At 45.8% G+C, this 23041-nt stretch overlaps 1 pseudogene; it reads left to right on the top strand.

The window, feature by feature from the left end:
* Positions 1 to 18202: 18202 nt before the first annotated feature.
* On the top strand, positions 18203 to 22654 carry LOC135877907 (mitochondrial glutamate carrier 1-like; annotated as a pseudogene).
* The last annotated feature ends 387 nt before the right edge of the window (positions 22655 to 23041 follow it).

The following is a 23041-nucleotide window of genomic DNA, read 5'->3' as shown; positions in this document are numbered from 1 at the left end:
GGATAATGCGGTAGCTTTGCAGTGTTTACAGGTAGCTCCTCCCAAGCGTGAGGGGCAGAACCGGAGAAAGCATGAAGATGCTTGTTTGAAAAGATAAGAAATGGACAATGGGGACTGGCAATATTGGCCAGTTGGAAGTGGGAGTCAGCCTTCTTTCATGCCTCAGGAAGCTTGCTCTTCTCTGAACTCCCTGCAGTTTGTGGAGTATTCGATCATGTGGTGACCAGATCTGAATGCAGTATACCAGGTGTGGTCGGTCACACTAGACCTGTATAAAGAAGGTCACCTCCCTGCTTCATGACAGGATGATTATGTATATGGCCCAAAATTGGGGCTTTTTTGCAACCATATCACATTGCAAACTCAGATCTAATTATCTGTCACTATCTCCCCTAGCTCCTCTCATCAGTATTGCTTTCCATGTTTTTCCCTCTCATTGAAATATGTATTTTGAATCATTCCTCCCCCCCCCCCGCCCCCGTCCAGTGTATTAGCTGCATTCATCCAAGGGGAGCCTGTGACCCTATCTGTATGTATCCCCATGCAAGAGGGCCAGGGGATCACTGCTGTTAGCGAGTTTCAGTTCCAATTGATTGTCATAAACTGAATCTGATACATATCATGTAAGGTATCATTGGAAAACTAATAGCATACTGATCATTAATATTCTTGTGTGGTATATGTATGGTAAATGCCCAAGGGACATACAAATATGAAGGAAATGTGAAACTAAATATGTTTAGCAGGCAAGTCAGGCAGGGTAAACAGGTTCCTCTCAGGCAAAGGACAAGCTGACACCTCCAGCAGATGTAACCACAGTTGATTAGCAATGACATGTCAAGTGGCCATTTATTTGCATCAGAGAGGGCAGGAACAGATCAATTTGCATTTTAGCAAATACCAGCAGGGGAAGAAACCAGCATGGAACTTCCTTCACCACCAAACTCCATGTTGAACTTGAATAAACTTTATTTTGGGGGGGCAACTTTCAGAAGAATCCATTTCAAAAGTTCACGGAACTATAAAAGAAAGGAGCAAAGAACCCAAGTTATCTTTCACCTATGAAGATAAGGGGAACCAGCACCCTGTGCATCTGTGGAAGATCCTGACTGAGAGACAGTCAGCCATGCTGGACCAAGAGTGATTGGTGAATGAAACCATCTTAAACAAAGGCTGTACTTTGCTAGATTGTTTTAGACTTTTAGAAGCATGTTTTTTGCTTTTATTTGCTTGTAATCTTCTCTACCTTTATTTCTTTTACTTGACATGACTTACCCTATGTCCTGTTATTAATAAACTTATTAATATGCTGTATATGAATTGAAGTGATTGTTAACGCCAGTTAATGTGGCAAGCTGTTGGGTACTGACTTTTTAAAGGTGCAAACAAACCTTCTGAATGGTCCAGGAAAGGATTGGACATTTCAGGGCACATGGTTTGGGGAAAATTCAGGCCTGGAAATGTGTTTGAAGTTACTTGGATAGTAGTAACCGAGGCTGGTGGATACCAGTATGGCTGGGATGTAACAACAGCTCCCTGAGTCTAGCAGCCTGCTTAGCACACAGACTCTTAGTACTCGCTTGTCTAATGGCTATCGGTGTCCAGGCTGTGAGTCACAGCAGGAGAGCATTGAAGGCACCTAGCCCCTCACTGGTCTGGATAGGACAGAACCTCCTAAAATTTTCTGCCCTCATGCCCTACTTATATTTTTACTGTCCTCATTAATATTTGTAACTTGTCCCAGTTTGGGATTATCTGTGAATTTCATTAGCATGCTGTTTAATTCCTCCTCCAAATCCTTACTGAAGATATTATATAGGAATAGGCCTAACGTTAGTCCTTGTGGTACCCCAACACACAGTTCAATACTGGCCTTTGTCATTTCACATTACTTTTTTTCCTTTTAAATAGGTTTTCATTCCCCTGAGTGTTCTTAGCCAAACCAGTCTGAATTCATTTGAAATGATATTTTAAGAGACAGTATCAAATGCTTTACTATTCAATTTTATGCTAAGGTTTAATTTTTAGAACACACACCCCCAACACACACACCATGCTACTTATTGCTTAACATGTCATATGGCTGCTTCCCCACCAAACAACTCTCTGTACTGTATTCCATGTCACCCCTACACATGGAACACCTTTCCTCAGCTAGTCTGCGAGACCACCATTCTCCCCTCATTCAAATGCCTTCTGAGCCCCCTCTCCTCCCCACCCTGGTGATTTCAAGTGCTACAATGGTTTGGCTATATAGTTTCAGAACATGTGCATATATGTGTATAAATCATTATAGAAACTAACTAGTCTCATTAAAATTTGTGTTATCAGGACATGGACAATCATAACCTGGTCTCCTTACTAGTTGTTCCCACTTCCTCTAACTTCTGTATCCATTTACCCTTACTTTAGAGCGTTTGCTCTAAGTCTTCCAGTGTCTCATTAGTTAGTCATGATTTTTCAAAAGCAGCCAAGGGTGCAATAAATTCGCTGGCTATTCCCCTTGCCAGGGCCGTAGCAACAAAGAACGTGGCCCCCTCCGAACGGTGGCCCCCTCCGAACATATGTCCGGGCGGGGCCCCTTACAATGCAGAAACTGGAATGCGGTATTTATTTTGCCACTTTTAGGGGCCCCCTTCCTTGCGGGGCCCCCTCCGGTCGGAGGGTACGGAGGGCGCTCGCTACGCCTCTGCCCCTTGCTATCCTAGGACATATATAATCTGGACAGGCAGATTTTTACAACTGTGATTTTACCAAGTATTCCCTTTTCTTCTCTTTATAGTTATTTTTACTGGACCTGCCTTACTAATTTTTCAAACTTCTTTATATTTTGTGTATTGTTAACTGCTCCTTTTTAAGTTGCGTTTCAGTATCAGCCATTATTGAGTTTCCAATAATTTCATCCTCCCCCTTTACTAATTGAGCTTCATTCTCTTTAATATTTGTAGAAGCTGTTCTTATTCCCCTTATAATTAAAAAGGTACCATTTTTTTGCAGTGCTTATCTTTTCCCTGCAGCCCTGACTCACTATTTAAAAAATTTGGTTCTTAGAGTCAATCTTTCATGAAGCCAAACTGGCCACTTCTTGTTCCTTGAATGTTTCTTTTTCAGAGGATTTGTACCATAGTCTGTTATACCTTAATTATGGTGTCCTAAGCCTTATCCCATCATGGTGGTTTTTAATCCTGCCTACTACTGCACCTTACATGCTAGATTTGATGTCTTAACTCCCCACAATTTGCTTTTCTGAAATCATAATCTAAAAACATTCAAGTAACACAAAGAATATTCATCTGTGACACATACACGCATATGAAAACACTGTTGGAAGTGCACCGTTCTATCCTCCTCCCACTCCCCTTGTTCCCAACGCTTTTTCCTTTTTTCTGAACTGCTCTGTTGTGTGACCATTTCTGAAAATGTTTCTGCTGGAAAGCCAAGCAATCATAGGCAACGATGCTATTATTCCTCCTCACCCCCAGTTCCCTGTAGAGGTTTCTCAGAGTTCACAGAAGCAAACATGCAACACACTGTCACACACACTTCCCAATAACACTTTCTGCTGTAAAATGCCCATTTCTTAACACCAACTTGTTCTGCCCCCTTTTAATCACAAACAAGCTTCAAAAGAACAACACACACACAGGGCCGGCTCCAGCTTTTTTGCTGCCCCAAGCGGCAAAGGAAAAGAAGAAAAGGAGAAAAAAGATAAAGCCGTGATCGGCGGCACTTCGGCGGCAGCTGTACTGCGCCGCTCCAAGAGGGACTAAATGAGCAACACTCACAAAAACTACTCCATTTCCAACCCTGTTAGGAATTGCAGGACCATTTATGCTATCATTCTCCCATCATATCTTGAGATTAGTTGCTTCCTCCCTTTCTAGTGGCTCAACCAATCTCTGCCCATTCAGGCCCAAGTATTTATAGTATTTTAACATCAACATCACCCTACAAAAGCAATAGAATACTTCCTTTAGCCTGAAAAATCAAGAGATGGAGACTTGCCACTCATCCATGACTGCAGAGTAACTTTGTCATCGAAAACCTCAGGAGTAGTTTGTAACTGTTGACTATGGAATGAATTTAGACATAGACACGATCTACTAGATCAGCCTGTCTGTGCCACTTCAGGTTCAAGATACTGTCCTGCAACAGAGTGAATTGGGTATGGAATAAAAGAGTGAATTTTAAGACATTTTGGTAGATTTGACCCGGTTAATGGCAAATGTATTTGTTATAAGTAATAAATCATTGTAAAAATAACAGTTTTTACAAGCAGCCCCATTGGCTCCAGATAACTATTAATGATGTAGATAGCACCCTTACTATTTGTTAGTTGTTGAGAATATGCTTGGCCCTGTACAATATACAGAGACCTGGTTCCCCTGCCTGAGCTGCCAAGAGCACACAGATACTAGGACTCTAAGCATAGAGATAACCTCAGAAATGTGGTGAGGTGATGTAGCAATGGCATGAGATTGTGACATTTGGGAGCCTTGGGAAAGAACTGTGTTTTCAGAAGGATCTGAAAAGAAGGTGGGAACTGGTGCTAGGATAAGGACTGAGCTCTTCACACAGGGATGAGCAGTGGTCTTTTACATAGAAGACATTCCCTGCCCCAATGAGCTAAATTGAGCCTCTGTTTCCTAGATGATCCATGTACCATGTGTGCATATGACACTAGCCCAGAGCCTGCATAGGGTAGCACCAGGGCCGGCTTCAGCGTTTTTGCCGCCCCAAGCGGCCAAAAAAAAAAAAAGCCACGATTGGCGGCACTTCGGCGGCAGCTCGACCGCCGCCCCTTCATTCTTTGGCAGCAGGTCCTTCCTTCCGAGAGAAACAGAGGGACCCGCTGCCGAAGAGCAGGGCGTGCCGCCCCTTTCCGTTGGCCACCCCAAGCACCTGCTTGCTGCGCTGGTGCCTGGAGCCGGCCCTGGATAGCACCCTTGCCACAGGAGCAGCTGCAGTCAGTGCCATGCAGGACATGGAGTGCAGTCAGTGAATCCTCAGCCAAGACAGCATGGCAGAGCATAGCCTCAGCAGCTGCTGGCTTCACAATGAACTGCTACCAAGTGGTCGCGCAAAAAGCAGAAATGGGTGCAAACTGGAAAGAATTAATGTCTAAACAAATGCCTGGGTGAATCAGAGAATCAGTGTCCAGCTGCATGAGTGAATCAGAAACAAGTGTACAAATGAACAACTAGTCAGAGGGGGAGAGAATGAACATAAGAATGGCCATACTGGGTCAGACCAAAGGTCCATCTAGCCCAGTATCCTGTCTTCCAACAGTGGCCAATGCTAGGTGCCCCAGAGGGAATGAATAGAACAGGTGGTCATTAAGTGATCCATCCCATCGCTTATTCCCAGCTTCTGGCAAACAGAGACTAGGGACACCATCCCTGCCCATCCTGGCTAATAGCCATTGATGGACCTATCCTCCATGAACTTATCTAGTTCTTTTTTGAACCCTGTTCTAGTCTTGGCCTTCACATCATCCTCTGGCAAGGAGTTCCACAGATTGACCATGTGTTGTGTGAAAAAATACTTCCTTTTGTTTTAAACCTGCTACCTATTAATTTCATTTGGTGACCTCTAGTTCTTGTGTTATGAGGAGTAAAGAACACTTCTTTATTTACTTTCTCCACACCAGTCATGATTTTATAGACCTCTATCATATCCCCCCTTAGTCGTCTCTTTTCCAAGTTGAAATATCCCAGTCTTATTAATCTCTCCTCGTATGGCAGCTGTTCCATGTCCCTGGTACACAGTATTCAAGATGTGGGCATACCGTGGATTTATATAGTGGCAATATATTTTCTGTCTTATTTTCTATCCCTTTCGTAATGATTCCCAACATTCCATTCGCTTTTTTGACTGAGTGGATGTTTTCAGAGAACTAGCCACAATGACTCCAAGATCTCTTTCTTGAGTGTGTGAATGAGTCATAGGAACACAGGAATTGTCAGACTGGGTCAGACCTATGGGCCATCTAGTGTAGTATTTTGTCTCTGACACTAAACTACACTAGTTTCAGAGGAAGATACGATAGATACTCCGCATTCTACAAATTTGGGATATTCGGTCCCCTATGTTAGGTGTCCTCTAATAGTTAGAGATTGGCTTAAGCCTTGAAGCATGAGGGTGAACACCCCTTCCAAAATTGGTTAGCATCAACTACTGTAACTCTGGATATATGTTATCCATATAAATGTCCAATCTCTTTGAATCTCAGTTGGTTTCTGGCCTTGATAACTTCCTTTGACAATGAGTTCCACAGTTTAAGTATGCGCTGGGTGAAAAGTTATTTCATCCTTTTGATTTGTCTCGTTTCTGTTTGACTGTCCCCTTGTTCTTATATTAGGAGACAGAGAACAAGTTCCTGAGCTGCTTTCTGTAGACCAGGGGTTCTCAAACTTCATTGCACCACGACCCCCTTCTGACAACGAAAATTACTACACGACCCCAGGAGAGGGGGACTGAAGCCTGAGCCCACCCGTGTCCCACTGTTCCAGGCAGGAGGGGCCAAAGCCCAAGGGCTTCATCCCAGGGCAGATGGCCTATAACCTGAGGTGGTAGTTCTCAGGCTTCAGCCCTGGGCAGTGGGGCTCAGGCTTCAGCTTTGGCCCCAGGCCCCAGCCAGCCTAACACCAGCCCTGGTGAAATGGGGTCACAACCCAGTTTGAGAACTGCTGTGCTAGACCACATTTCTGTGTGTATATTTACCGTGTCCCCTCTTACCCATCCCCAGCCTGAGGTAACAAGCCCAGCCTTTTCCCTGTGAGAATGCCTGACTGAGTGCTGGGAACAAGAGAGCCAGGTTGGTGACAGACTGTTAGGGTGACCAGAATGAGAGGAAGTAAATATCAGGACACATGGGGGTCCGCTGGCGGAGCAGAAAAAAAAAGCAGAGTGCTGCCAGTGGAGAAAAAAAAAAAAACACCAGTGCTGCCGGCGAAGCGAAATATTGGGACAAATTGCGTCCCGACCCAACATCGGTCAGGACGCGGGACAAACACCTAAATATCGGGACGGTCCCGATTTTATCAGGACGTCTGGTCACCGTACAGACTGTGGGAAAGTGAGCTGGGACGAGCCCGGCCTGGCATTGGGCGCAGTGAGGGGGTTATGGGCCCACGCTGCTAGGCACACTGAAGTAAGGGGAGCCACGGGGTCTCTCAGTCGGACAGGAAAGGGCTGGGCGTTATGGCGTCTCTCTACTCTGCGCTGAGGGACCGGGCAGTTGGTTACGGGGTCTCTTTGCCCAGCATGGAGGGGGGTTTGGGGTCTCTCTACTCTGCACTGAGGGACTGGGCAGTTGGTTACGGGGTCTCTGTGCCCAGCATGGAAGGGGATTCGGGGTCTTTCTGTCCGGTACTGAGGGGCCGGGCAGTTGGTTACGGGGTCTCTGTGCCCCGCATGGAAGGGGGTTCGGGGTCTCTCTGTCCGGTGCTGAGGGGGCCGGGCAGTTGGTTACGGGGTCTCTGTGCCCCGCACGCAGGGGCGGGGCATTACGGGGTCTCTACTCTGTGCTGAGGGGACGTGGGAGCGTTATGGGCTATCTCGGCCCGACGTGGAGGGAAAGGGGAGTTATGGGCGGGGTCTCTCTGCCCGGCGCTGAAGGGACTGGGGCGTGGCTATGGGCTCTCTCCGCTCGCTCCCTCTTTAGCGCCTGGCGCCAGACAGAGGCCTGGTCCACACTAACCCCCTACTTCGGACTAAGGTATGCAAATTCAGCTACTTTAATAACGTAGCTGAATTCGAAGTACCTTAGTCCGAACTTACCGCGGGTCCAGACGCTGCAGGCAGGCTCCCCCGTCGATGCCGCGTACTCCTCTCACCGAGCTGGAGTACCGGCGTCGACGGCGAGCACTTCCGGGATCGATCCCAGAACATCGATTGCCTGCCGTCGGACCCGGAGGTAAGTGTAGACGTACCCAGAGTCACGGATACTGACCACAGGAAGGACGCGCCACTCTCCGCCGCCATAAGGGGGGAACTAGTCCCAGCCGCTACCATGGGCAATGGGTGGGGCAAAAAGCGGCACCCGGTCCGCATTGGCTAGCTCTAGTGGCGGCTGTGGCCAATCACCGCGCACCCCTGTGGCAGGTCCAGCTCCTGTCAGCAGGGCGCGATGCTCTCAGCCGGCGGCGCCAGCGAGGACGGGACCGGACGATGCCGAAGCGAGTGAGTGAGCTCGAGAGCAGGACGCTGTTTCTAGTATGTTAGGACCGGAGGAGATGGCGCCTACCCTCCCGCACGTTATTGGCTACTGCGCCTGTCACTCATACCCCTACCTCCGCTAATGGAAGCTCTCCCCTATTCTAGTTCACCCCGGGCAGCGCCATCCATCGGCCGTACTGCGCATGTGCACAGTATCCGGGTGGGGCTGGCAGTGAAGGCGAAAGCGAGTTTCTGTTGGGCGCGTGACCGAATCCCAGGGGGCCGGGGTGCTGTTATTGCCCCTGGGGTGGGTGGGGTGCAGCCCCTGCTAGTGTGATCTGCCAGAGGGTGTTAGCCGCTACTTCTGTGTCCCCTCCAAACTTGTTACAGCTTCCTGGGACACCACATGCAGACCTTCATTGGCATTAACTGGGGACAAGCTGCAGTAGTGCAAGTAGGGTGGTACCCTCCAGTATGCAGTACTGGCAAGAGATTTTTAGCGGGTACGGGTACCGGAAAGATTTGGAGCAGAACGCGGCTAGGGAGGGCATTCATTCTTTATATGGCTTTAACAGCACGATATATACGCTAACAAACTTAAACAAAGGCTTTGTTTAAGTTTGTTAGCATATGTATTGTGCTGTTAAGTTGGTCAGGAGTCCTCAGGAGGGGTGGGGGGGACAGAAGGTGTTTAAACTGTGTTTTTGATTCTGTTTCTCCCCATTAGTCTGAATTATCCATGACATCCAAACTGCATCACATCAAGTCCAAATCATTAGAGGAATGCCTCTGCTTGCACTAACCAGAGGATGTTTGGATTCTGATGTCAGCCCAGTTCTGCAGCTTGACAGGAATCAGGTGTTGTCCCCAGTGTACATAAAATTCTTCTTTGCAGCCAAACTAGTCTAACATGCCTTTTGTTAACTGGAACTGGAGCAACAAAACAAAGAAAATAAATGCCTCATTTTCCGGCTTTGTGGGTGAGAGAACAATAAGTGAAGATTATAATGCTGGAAACTGACAGGATTCAACCAGCTGCCTCAGGAATCTGCCAAGAACTTTGCTGAAAATATGTTCCTCATCTTAGCAACGGAGCTGACTTATCACACATCTGCCCACCTTTATTCGAATGAAGCTCTTGATCTGAGAGCTCAGGCATTGTCAGTTTCATCCAGAACAATTTACAAACTTGGAACCTAATCCTGTAAACCCTTAATCATTCGATCAATCCCATTGAAGACAAATGGGACTATTTGCATGACTATGGACCACTTTTGTGGTAAGAGTTTCAGGAGTCTGTTCTGTTCCTATAAAGGAAGTTGAATCTCCCATTGAAATGCAATGATTGGGTACAATACTGTAATGTAGTTTAGGATACAGTTCTACTTAAAATTTGTCTTTTAATAAGTTATACATATGCTGAAATGGCTCCTCACCTAACTCCCATATTCCATATAAACAGACTGAAATACTACACATTTGCGGGGAAAGTGAGTAGTAAAGCATGTTGATGTTTGTCTATACAAACACCCATTTCATCACTGTACTGGAAAATATAGCTGAACTTAAACTTTCTTCAAATTCCCTAGAAAATTAACAGCCCCAATTGTTTTCTGTGTTAATCAGTGTGTACCTGAAAAAATTACATGCCTTCTAAGAGAAAAGAATCAGTCCACACTTTAAAAAAAATTCCTTCCAACTGGTGTTCAGAAGAGTGCTACAAGACACATATATAACCTCATGAGCAGAGGGCGGAGAAGATACCCTTTTATGACCAGCAAAAAAAATAATAATAATAAAATCTCAAAGAGGCAGAGGTTCACAGATTTGCAAACCTAAAAACCTGTGTTATGCTTTAAACCACCTCAGCACATACTAGATTTATGAATATTAAAACGTTTACTGCAAAGGAACACTGAAGCCCATTAACCTGAATGTGTGCTAGCCAGTATCCCCTCACTGACTAAAGGTGCAGTCACACCTGAACAGCTAAAAATTAACCTTGCCCTTTTAGGCTCCATCTCTGTTGTTACATAACAGATAACGAAACTCCAGTGGGGCATGGTGCTGTCACATAGGGTCTCAGGTATGTGGTATGATTTTTCAGAATCTCTTTTGGGAATAGTCATGTACGGGAAATAGCTGGTACTTATGATTATGCTATTTGTATGCATGTGTATTCATCTTGGTATCTGAAGTTATGAATATTAACTATGTTTACTACATGTTTGCTCCTGTGGTAACGCCCACAAGGTATTTAGCCAACACATGAAGGGACAAGTCAAGTTGAATGGCCCACTAAGGAACACTTAGCTCATAATGGTCCCTGGAAAACGCCTGTCTACACTTAATGGGCTTTTTGTGAACATTCTAACTAGAATATGGGTGGGGGTGATGGACATGTAACTTGCCCATGTGACTCCAAACACCATCTTTCACAGTGAGAACAGATTTTCCTTTACTGGCAGAAGCTAAAAGGCCCTGGCCTGGAAACATCTCCATTTTGCCTCTTTCCTGCTCCAGCCTCTGAACTATGAACATCTACTGATGGGAGCATTCTAACCAAGGGACTGAGGACTCTAAGGTAATCTTGAGCCTTCATATTTCCTTGATCCTTTGCAGATGGACTTACGAGTTGGATATGGTACAAAGACTGTTCTAGCCTCATTGATTGCTGATTTCTCCCTTGCAATGGACAAAGATCAGATGTCTGCGGACTTTCTCATATGAGTCAGCAGCCTTTGATACTATGTTATAAGCAAGATAGCCCTTGCCTGAGTGGTTTTGTTCTTTCCTCTCCAAATGTCAAAGCCTGTTCCCATTGAACTCAACAGCAAAACTTCTTTTGATTTCAGTGGGAACAGGATTTGCCCCCAAGAGATCAGAGAATGTGATTTTGATCAATTGCTTATCTGTCCAGAGACAGTTGTCATGCACAGTCTGCCAGGTTGATTTTGATTGCCCCTCCTGTATGTCATGCTGAGGAAAATAATAAAACAATTTGGGTTGTAGTTCTATCAAGATGCACATGGCACACACAGTTCTATGCCTCTTTTCCATCAAACCCAGATGGCACAGCATCTTTGCTTTCCTAGTGCCTGGCAGAGAGCAATACTTAGGCCTTGTCTACACTGCCACTTTACAGCGCTGAAACGTTCTCGCTCTAGGTGTGAAAAAATACACCCCTGAGTGATGCACGTTTCAGTGCTGTAAAGTGGCAGTGTAGACAGTGCACCAGCGCTGGAAGCTACTTCCCTCGGGGGGAGGGGGGCGTGCTTACAGCTCTCTTCCAGCACTGGTGCCGCGACTACACAGCCACGTTGAAGCGCTGCCATGGCAGCGCTTTAACGTTGGTAGTGAAGACATACCCTTAGATAAAGGTAAGCTGGCAGAAGCTTAGTTTGGACATAAGGGAGGCACTGATAGTGTGTTAAGGGAAAGTGGGGTGATTGTCCTTCCCATCCTTCTTTCATTTAAGAAGTTTTCAATTTGGGATGCTGCTGGATCCTCAATGACACCTGGAAGTACAGGTGGCACCAGGGGCCCAAAGCATCATTTTACAACTGCATCTGTTAAACATCTGCATCTGTAAAATTTTAGATGGGTAAGGGAGGTGTTGGAGGGGACAGGGAGAGCATGGAGGGGGCGGGGAGGAGTCACATGGGGAGGTCACGTGCCCCCCCTTGTGTCCACTGATAAGCTGTCCCTCTGCAGCGGGGGCGGGTGCTGATTAGTTACACGTTCCCTGCACACGGAATTTGAGTGGGATGGAGCTGCTTGAAATAGCTTTATTCTCATACAGCCAGTGAGGTAACGCTGGGTTGTATATAGAACAACCAGAAGGTTTTAAAGCTTCATTTTACTTCACAGAGACTACTTGGGATTTTCTGTTTAACAACCAACTTCTCTCCAGCAGCATCTGTATTGAGTGACCAAAAAGTGCAAACACTTTTCATTTGGTGAATTTCAAAGAAAATGGCTGAGAAACACATTGGGTAGGTCTCATGGTTCTGGAATGTTAAAAAGCAGGACTGCTGAAAGTATTAGGTGTGTTCCTGTGTGGGTACAATAGAACCTCACTAATTCACGCTAAAAACTGTGAGATCCTTTGCTAGAGTTTGGAAATTAGCGAGTAAGCCAACAAGCATACTTTAAATGATCAGGATACATCAAAATCAAATAGATCGAAAAATGTCTTTTTTTCATTTATTTTGACAAATTTTCATTTGTAACTAAAATGTTCTATAATATGCTAGTGGATGTTGTGGATATAGTCTGCAAAATCATGTCTCTACAAAGTGCAAAGGTCTGACAATAGTACTATTTAAAATTGACATTTTTTTGCACTTATTCAGAGAATTCAGCTTTGTCTGGAGGTTCCACATAAAGTGTTCAGAACTGCTTTGGTTTTTGTATATGGTTATGTAAGCTATCTGCAGAGGAAGTGTAGCACTAAATCTAAATAAGGAATAGAGAGAGCTTCAGAGCAGACTGATTGTGATAGTAGTAATGACTGAACAAGGGCTGTATGTGCAATGCAAAACCAACACCATTCCAAACACTAGTTCAAGTTGAAAGGGAGTCTGAGATTATGTTAAGTAACTCTAAGTAGATGCTGAGCTTTTCCAGTTCAGCGTGAAAAGGTATTAAGGAGACTTGTTGGTTTTACATAGCACAGGCGAGCTTTGGGAAATAAAGATTCTTGCTTCATTTGCTTTCATTTCACATGCACTTTCGCTTGTTCAGTCTGCCTGCTAAACTCATCAATGGGGGAGTTGCAGGGATCACTGTTACCTCTGTTTTTCCAACTGATCTGACTAAAACCAGGTTACAGAACCAGAGGAGAGGACAGCAAGCATACAAAAGCATGTAAGTGAACTTTGGAAATGAATTCTGAAGACAGCAGAGTTTGTATGTGTATGCCGGAGACACTGCCACCAACAAGAAGTTTGTGGAATACAAGCCCTTTCAAGAAATGTTAGAAACTGTGTTAACATTTAGCCTCTTTTGAAATTCATAATTTAGTTAAGCAAAGGGGGACACACCACTATATTAGTGTCATGCTGGGTATTCATTAGACCAGGGGTCTCAAACACGCGGCCCGCGGGGTGATTTTCTGCGGCCCCCGAGCCCCTCACAGCCCCCCGCCCTCCCCCAGTGTTTACCAGAGCGGCGGCCGGACATGCACCGGGGGCAGGGCAAGCTCCCTGCCTGCCCTGTGTAGCTCCGGGAAGAGGCTGGAACGTGGGGAAGGGGGGACGGAGGGGCTGTGTGTGGCTGTTACTTTAGGCAGCGCCCCCAGCAGCTCCCATTGGCCGGGAACGGGGATCCGCGGCCAATGGGAGCTGCTGGAGGCGGTGCCTCAAGCAACAGAAACGCACAGCCCCTCCGCCCCCCCTTCCCCACGTTCCAGCCTCTTGCGGGGGCAGGGTGGGCAGGCAGGGAGTCTGCCCTGCCCCTGGTACATGCCGGGCCAGATCCTACCCCCCGAACCCCTCCTGCAGTCGAACCCCCTGCCGCACCCTGCACCCCGACTCCCTGCCATACCCTGCACCCCTACCCCCTGCCTCACCCCTCACCCTTCCTGCATCCCAACCCACTGCCCTGAGCCCCATGCCGCACCCCTCCTGCACCCTGACCCCCGTCGTACCCTGCACCCTGACCCCTGCCCTGAGCCCCCTGCCGCACCCTGCACCCCGACCTCCTGCCTCACCCCCCACCCTTCCTGCATCCCAACCCCCTGCCCTGAGCCCCATGCCGCACCCCTCCTGCTCCCCGACCCCCTGCCATACCCTGCACCCTGACCCCCTGCCTCATCCCGCACCCCTCCTGCATCCCAACTCACTGCCCTGAGCCCCATGCCGCATCCCTCCTGCGCCCCAACCCCCTGCCGTACCCTGCACCCCTCTTGAACCCTGACCCCTGCCCCGAGCCCCCTGCTGCACCCTGCACCCCGACCCCCTGCCCTGAACCCCCTGCCTCACCTCACATGCCTCCTGCACCCTGACCCCCTGCCTTGAGCCCCCTGCCGCACCCCACACTCCTCTTGCACCCCAACCCCCTGCCCTGATCCCCCGCCGCACCCTGCACCCCTCTTGCACCCCAACCCCCTGCCGTGAGCCCCCTGCTGCATCCTGCACCCTGACCCCTTGCTGTACCCCTCACCCCTCCTGCACCCCACACCCCAACTCCCTGCCCTGAGCCCCCACCACACCCCACACCCCTCCGGGAAGGGGTTGGAATGGGGGCAGGGAAGGGGTGGGAAGAGGCAGGGCAGGGGCGGGGCCTCATGGAAGGGGTGGAGTGGGGCGGGGCCGAGGGCGGCGGGGCGGGGGAGGTGTCAGTAATGCGGCCCTCGGGCCAATGTACTAGTCCTCATGTGGCCCTCATGGTCATTTGAGTTTGAGACCCCTGCATTAGACTTTGTTGCCTTCCTAATTTGTTGCCTCCCGTATTGACCCGTCACAGGTGCTTCTACATCAAACATGTGGCTGCACTGCAGTAGTTTGGTATGCACCTTCCGTTTTTTTAATCTTTTTGTGCTGAGACTCTCATTTTCTGTTGCTGCCAAAGCCCTGGTGTCAGCAAGTTAAGCGTCTCATGAAACAGGCACTTTTGTGCTCAGATGACACAGGCTTGGCTGTGTAAACTCTTTCATGAGGATGCAGCTTCCTTTAATGATGGATTAGTTTTTCCTTTGGAATTTCCGCTTTTAATATTAATAACTGGAATAACTAAATATATGGATACTCGCCAAAAGTTTATAGGCTATGTTTAAATCTTTGACAGATGAATTCAAATTACTGTGTTTTGTCTGGTCAGGCTGGATTGTCTTGTTAAGACACTGCGTTCAGAGGGCTATTTCGGGATGTACAGAGGTAAGACTTTTTCCTGTTTCGTAGCTAGTTATAGGTAACTCTGTAACACATAATCACAGTGATTCTCATTCTTTTTCACCAACATTTTCACAATGTTTTGGGTTCCCAACATCATACACCATGGACCAGTATTTCAGAGGTATTAATATCAATCGGAGTTGCAGGTACTCAGAAGCTATGAAAATCAGACCCAACATGTCTAAAGCTGGGTACCCAACATTAGAGGCCACTTTTGAAAAGTTGGCCCTTTATCTTCAGGACATAAGAGTGGAACAATACCAACCACTAGAAAAAAATCTCATAAGACTGGAAGTTTTTAGAGCGTTTTTTAAATTGTTGTTATTGTTATTATACATTTTATCCAAACTTTCTATTGTTTCCATGCTCTGATGTGCAAGTGCTGGTAGCCAGTTGGCAAGCAAGGAACTCAGTTATGGGCACAGAGCAGTTAGTTAAAAGCAGCTGTTAAAAGTTAGTTAAAAGCAGCTGAGGGATCCAGTTTTCAGGTCTCGTCTGGATTTGTGAGAGGCCTAATATATCGAATGTAATCATGATATCCATACCTAAGAGGAGGCCAATTAAAGTTTAAGGACACACTCACTACAGCAAGGGTTTTGACTCTGCCAAGTAGTATATGAGGGTCCTTTATGTACTGCATAGACCATGCCTTTCTATCAGTTCATGTCCAGGGAAGGATTCACATCCAGGATTGGGATGTGTTAGAGAGGGAGATGGGTATGCCAGGATCCTCTATAAATCCACTTTTATCAAATTGGAAAGTTAGTTCTTAAGGTAGCTACTTTTTGTTCACAGGTTCACTATACCTAAAGAATGTTCCCCTCTGATAAATCTACTTCAAGAGAGTTTAGTTTTTAGGAGCCAAAACCACATAGTGCAGAAATCTTTGCCAAGGAAAAGAAGCTTTCAGAGCATGTGAATGGAGACTAAGCAATAAATGATCCCTTAACACAAAAGCCAGCATTTTAATATGGAATTTAAGAAAAATATAAAGGCAGACATCCTAATTATTTTCCCTCAGTGACTTTTACTGCTACTATCTAGGCAAAGTAGACTGTTTTTTGTAGCATCTGTGTTTTTCATAATGCACACCTTGGCTCCTGTGAATTTTGAAGGCTAGTCAATCTGGTCAAGCCACAATGGAACGTTTAATGGTTTTGAAGTGGTGCTTACCATTGTAAACAGGCGTAGTTCCATTTTTTTCCTATCTGTAGACACTGCCTAGCTTTAGGTGTTTACTTTCTCAGTAAAGAATTTTTCCCTTAACTTCGATATAAATTCTTTCTCTGCCAAACATCTGTTTTAAAGGCTCATCGATATTGGGAGAGTTCCCACTGTATATTGGATTCCCAACAAGGAATCTTGACACTATGGATGTTTAACAAAAACATCCAGTCTCACCTTTCCAGCAATGGAAGGTTGCCTTTAATTTGGGATAGATTCTAAAAGTTTTAATGGGTTGTTATAGCTTTTAATCTAACATTTAAAATAATTTCTCCCACCCACTAAGGCTGGATAGTGGTGAGGAGCCAAAATAAAGGAGTTTGTTAGATAATCTGATTTGTGCTACGTATTGCTGGTATTTGGCAAAGTAAATGAATTTTACAGATCTTTAGTGTGGCAAATGAAAAATTATCCAACAAAATGTACTGGTTTTTATTGCAACCATTTTACAAGCCATTAATGTCATTTGTTTCAGTGTTGGGCAAATTCCGAGTTCTCTCTCACATGTGTGTGACCCATGCTGCTTAAGTGTATTAACCAGGGGTAGGCAACCTATGGCACATGTGCCAAAGGTGGCATGCGAGCTGATTTTCAGTGGCACTCACACTGCCCAGGTCCTGGCCACCGGTCCGGGGGGCTCTGCATTTTAATTTAATCTTAAATGAAGCTTCTTAAACATTTTAAAAACCTTATTTACTTTACATACAACAATAGTTTAGTTATATATTATAGACTTATAGAAAGAGACCTTCTAAAAACGTTTTTAGTCTGGTTTAGGAAGCAAAACGAGCTGTGTGGCTAGCCAACACCTTGGGACTGATAAACTTGCACGCACACTAGGGCTCAATCCAGTGTAGCTACAGGGGTCAAATAATTACAGCCCAACTGACAGTTATCCCTGGATACCTTCTCTAGAGCAGAGCAGGCCTAAGCCTTTGCCAATAAACTCCAGGCAACAGTGTGGGAGGGGACTGGGCAGAGCCTGGCGAGAAGACACAATACTTCGGCCCAGTGGCTTTGCCTTTGATACAGTGTGTTGGTACTGGAGCCAGCTGATGTAACTGAAATGATAGGGCAGGGGTTCTCAAACTGGGGGGTCAGGACCCCTCAGGGGGTCACAAGGTCATTACATGGGGGGGTTACAAGCTGTCAACCTCCACCCCAAGCCCCACTTGGATCCAGCATTTATAGTGGTGTTAAATATATTAAAAAGTGTGTTTAATTTATTGGCAGGGGGTCACACTCAGAGGCTTGTGATGTGAAAGGGGTCACCAGTAAAAAAGTTTGAGACCCACTGTGATAGGGTATGTCTACATAGGGGGTAGGGTTTAATCGAAGCATTCAAAGTCAAAGAATAAATCTAACATTGCAAACAGTCTCCTTGATGACTGGACTGTGATGTGTAAGCAGAGCCTGTCACCTTGCTGGTGAGTTTCATGACATTGCACGAGCAGTGAGAGTAGGGCCTGGCACCCATGCTGCAATACCAGAATTCAAAGCAGATCACAAGCAAACAGAGTCACTCATGTTCTTGTATGTTGCTCATGCAAAGCAAACAGGATGCTACTGTGGAGCTTGGACTCAGGTTGCACTGATGTGCCCAAAATATTGCTCTGTTCTTGGAGCTGGGAATGGACATTGTGCCTTATGCGGCCAGTGGATGTGAATCCACTTCAGCTTTCAGTGGCATGGGAAAAGATGGCTGAACACAGCAGCTGAGCGCCCAGAGAAGTGGGTGGAGACGGAGTTTAGAGCTCTTCTCTCCACACCCACCCCTGCAGGTGTGCAGAGGAAAGGGAGCTCCACAGTGCCTCTCACACACCCATAGACACCTCAACACCATACAAAACCAGTGGGGGGAAGGCAGCAGAAGCCTGCTGTCTGCCCCCATCCCAGTGATTAGGGACCTGATGTGGGAGACCATGGGTCACTTCCCCCATCTGCTTGATGAGCAGAAAGTCTGTAAAAGGGGGTCTGGCATCTCTCAAGCGAGTGCCTTAATTGCTGAGCTAAAGGATAGGCTGGTGTGGGCTGCTCTTTTTGACGCTGTTCCACTTCAGTTGTATGACTTGTGTGAAGCAATAGCAAAGCACAAGAAGCCTGCTACAGAATGGTAGTTAGGGTAGCTCTGCTGGGCAGTTGAACACACTGGTTCAATTGCCACCTCTGCTGGCCGAGGAGAAGGGCTTTCGACAGGGAATGCCCAGCTGCTTGAAGCTGTTCCGGTTTAATGAACTATGAATTGGGCCAGTGAAAGGCTCAGAATTGCTTGATAGGCTGCTGACCTCAAAAGTGCAAGAGCTTATTCCAACACCTCGCTCAGCCGGTTAAGAATGGGCCTGGGGTCTCCCACTGCCTGGGTGGGTAGCCTAGCCACGGGGGACAAGAGAGTGATTTCTTTTTTAATGTAGCTCAAGGAATATTTAAATAAAACAGCCCCACAGGCAGCTGATACACATTGTAAAGCCCTTGCTCACAGCAAGGATTGAACCAGGTACTCTAATAGCCCATACAAGAGCCCCAACCACTACACCACAGAAGGCATCTCTTTTGGGAAGTGTCCTTTGGCCCAATTCATAGTTAATTACAGTGGAAGAGCGTCAAGAGAAAAGGGTATTTCTCACAAGGAGGAATTGAACCTGGAGCTTCCACCCCCACGTAGAGTACTCTAACCACTGTACCACACAGGGCTTCTCAAATTATGCTTGGCCCAGTTAATAGTTAATTACAACAATTTCAAGAGAAAAAGCTCGCTCAACTCCCTGCCCCAGAGCGGGAGGAATTGACCCACAGGTTCCAACAGCCCAGGTTAGTACCCAAATCCCCCTATCATTGAGGGCTTCTTACACTTGACTTCTGCTTTGGCTGTTACTAGTTCATTACAGTGGAACAGATTATCTGCCTTGGTCTTACCTTACTTCCAGAGGTAAGACCAAGGCAGTCCCACATCAGGTAGTCCCGCTGAAATAAATGGAGGCCAGCTTCTCTCGAACTCTGAACGTGTACAGAAGGGCACAAAATTAGTAAAGTTTTAAAAACTGAACTAATATGTTCATAACAATTTAATATTACAATAGCCTGTTAGGTTGCAAACACACTTGTAATGTTTGGCCATCATTACACAGCAGCTAGAAGCATAAAACGTGTATGGTGGAGGAAAATGAAGAAAACTTCTCATAGGGTAGACATGGCTTTTTCTGCCAGTTTTATTAATCTTAACTTTCCCCCCTTGCTTTGAATAGAACTGAAAGTAACTCAGCTGTTTAACAAAACTGCTAGTTATATACAGCACCTTATGCTGCCCAAGATGTTAAGTAGCAGATGCAGCACAGTGTTGGGTATAGTGCTAGGTAATTAACTTGTTGATTGGAAGAAGTTACTACCTTTTAGACTCTGCACTGGAATAAGGTTACAGATGATGAGATTGGCAGTGAGGTATTCTGTTGCTCCTGTATGATTTGTGGTCTAAACAGAGATTGCTATACCATAATCTTTTTGTCTCCATTTTAGAACGGGACTGACCATATCCAGAGAGATGGTGGCAGGCTGTGGGTGCTGGAACATGCCAGGTCATCATCACCACTCCCATGGAGATGCTGAAAATCCAACTACAGGAATCAGGGAGAGTAGGTAATTGAGCACTTACCCCCCTCATTTACAATGTGCTTGGCTTTGAGTGTCAATTTCTGGGTGCTAATGTGTCTGTGCTAAAGAGCCACATTTTCATTTACACACAGATCTCTGAAGTCATGAATGATGGAGCTGTTAATATTATTTCAGGTTTTAGCTCTCACTGCCTGAGAGCAACAATCAGTGCAGATCAATCTTTGTACTGTACAACACTTTGGCCCCAGGGGAATGGAGGACAAAGAGGAATCTTGTACTGATCTTCTGTCAGTCTGTTGTGGCTGATTGGGTGTGGTAATATAGAATTGGCAATGTCTTGTCAGGTAGGAGCACCGTTCAGTGGTTGGGAAAGATCAGCGAGAAGTAGCAGCTTTGGTATGAGACTTCTTGAGTGCAGGCCAGTTCTTGTAAGAAGGTGATTTGGGTGGTGGCCATGACCAGATTCTCCAGCCTCATCTGAACTGAGGATGAAGAACTAGATCTGAAACTTCAGGAAGAGTGCCAGGAAATAAGTAAGCTTGACATTTCCGGCTTCATTTCAGCATCTCAACAGCTTGTGAGTGGAATCCACTGTTCAAGTTCTGGCTGCAAACGTGTAGCTGTCAGCTCTCCCCTGACTAGAGCATACAACATTGGACCTGCTGCACTTACAAACAGATTATCTGCTACACACATAGCAGATGCACTTCTGCATACGCAAGGCATTAAGGGACTCTACAGGGGTCTTGGAGCCATTTTATTGAGGTGGTAATGGTACATTTCTCATTTTCTCCTTTCATTGGTGAGAACTGCTGATCAAGGGGTGTTATGTAAACATGGTGTCTTCTTTTCTCAGGGATGTTTCCTTCTCCATCATCTACTTTCCATTATTTGCACATTTGAACAGAGGCGGACAGGAGTCTCTGGATGACAGAGCCCCATTTTATCAGTTATTTCTAGCTGGTTATGTGGCTGGCTCTGTGGCAGCAGTCTGTGTCAATCCGTGTGATGGTAAGAGGCTTTTTATAACACGTTTGGAATCCACATAGGGACCGTCACTTGAAGAACAATCCCCTTCGTGTCTGTGCTTTGAGATAGGCACCTCAACAGCTGTACCATAGAGTAGTGAAGAGGTGTTTTTGAGGAGGGTGGCTGTATCAATGGGACCTTAAAAACAGTCCTTGAGTGCTGTTAGGATGTCCCAACAAAGAATGCTGATGGCTCCAGGAAAGCTCAATGGAAATTAAAGGTCAATATATGCTACTTCACACAGACATGAATGAAACTTCCTATTGGTTTGGAAAGGAGGAGGAATATCTTGGTAGGTGTATTATAGTCTTTTTGCCTTTTTTGAAGCATTAAGTGTTGGCTATTGCAGAAGGCAAGACTGGACAGACCAATGGTCTGATCAATGTTGCAGTCCGTATGTTCTTGTACAATACAAATAACTGTTCAGTGTTCAACCAGGTCAGTGGAAATACGTGGCACTTTTTTTAGGCTAGAAGGGGAGTCAAACAGCATTTAACACACTTGCCTTCATCTTTCTGGGTATGGGGCAGAGGAGATCATTCTGGTCTCTGCTGTCTACTAAAATAAAGCAAGAAAAGTCTTAGTATGGATAACTGACAAGATGTGTGTCTTCAAAGAGCATTCAGGGGTCCTTTCCTGGCCCTGCCTGTATAAATCTGTTCAAGTCAACACTATGCTTTACCATAGAACATTTTGATTTTCCAATAATAAAGACACGGCTCCAGTCACTAACCAAAGGAACAAGTGAGGACAGCTACAGCGGACTAGTTGACTGTGTAAGGTAACAAATGAAGAATGATGATGGGCAATATTTTTCAAAAGTGACTAATTAGGGGTTTGTGTGACTTGGGCAGCCTTGAAAATTGTACTCTTTGTGGCTTTGAGTCATTTTGTGTAATTGTGGAGATCAGTGAGTTCTTAATGGTGAACTAGTTTTGTAGCACTAGGCAGACAGCCAGGGAGTTAATATTCCAATTCATTTATAAATGGGATATTTTTTGCTGAATGTGAATTCATTTTTCTTATTTGATAAAACACAAGTAATAACAGTCTTGTCCCTCAGTGCAGAAGTACTGAGAATCAGCCACTGCCTGTATATGAACTGCCTCGGCTCAAACATCATATCACCAACAAAAATGTGGTGATATCCTTCATCATTGTATTGTTGCCACCTAGGTATCGACAGCTGTGTGCACCCATGAGGGAAATGGCACTGGTGAGCTATACAAGTGGGAGCCATTCTTAGCTGACTACCATGATATAAATGTCAATACACTTTCACCTAGATCAAAGGCATTTAGGTTTCTAAATTCCACTGATTTCAGTGCAGTGGCATGGGGTTGGAAGTCTGTCTTGCCAGTGATCTAAGGACTCCTACCATTAGAATATATTCTTAGCTTTTAATTGATTGTGAAGCATTAGTTCTGAATTAGATAGACATGCTGCTGCCACAAGTTTACATTTGTGTTTTTTCTCTCTCTTTCATGAAAGCTGAATGTGTATAGGGAAAAACGTTCTGTGTTAAATGACATGTTTGAGAGCCTGGTAACAAAAACAATATATATTGTCTTCTATTTTCAGGAAAATATGATGGAAGGAGGGTCCCTCTGCCTTCCTGAGAGGGGCTGGCTGCAGAGCATTAGTCATTGCTCCTCTCTTTGGTATCCCAAGTCATTTACTTTATTGGAGTAGGGGAGTTCCTTGCTGAGCTTTCCCAATATGGCAGATTTTCATCCTAACTCCTCATGCCATGGACATGTTGGAACAGAACCTGCAAGAATCATCGATATAGAGAGGACCCAAGAAACAAATGGCAACTCAGATTGATTTACTTACATTCTAAGTGAATCTGGGGTTCTCTGAATACACTGTTACTAATCAACTAAAGTTAATGGAAAGTTGGGACAACGTATCCCCTGGGCTGCTGCTCAGTGTTGCACCCCAGCTTGGGGATGCTGTACGTCTCCTTTTCATGGCATTTCCTATTATCCTTTTGCACCAAGAGTCAGACTTGTGACACCAACAACCAGTGCAGTACAGGAGTCTGCATATTGTTAGTGTATGAGAATGGCTCCCAGTGCTAAGGGTTCTAAGAGATATAAATCTCTATATGTGAAACGACCATT

Source organism: Emys orbicularis, chromosome 4, assembly GCF_028017835.1.
Source record: "Emys orbicularis isolate rEmyOrb1 chromosome 4, rEmyOrb1.hap1, whole genome shotgun sequence".
Lineage (NCBI taxonomy): Eukaryota > Metazoa > Chordata > Testudines > Emydidae > Emys > Emys orbicularis.
Note: the sequence above shows the minus strand (reverse complement) of the source record. Positions and strands in the feature narration are given on the sequence as shown.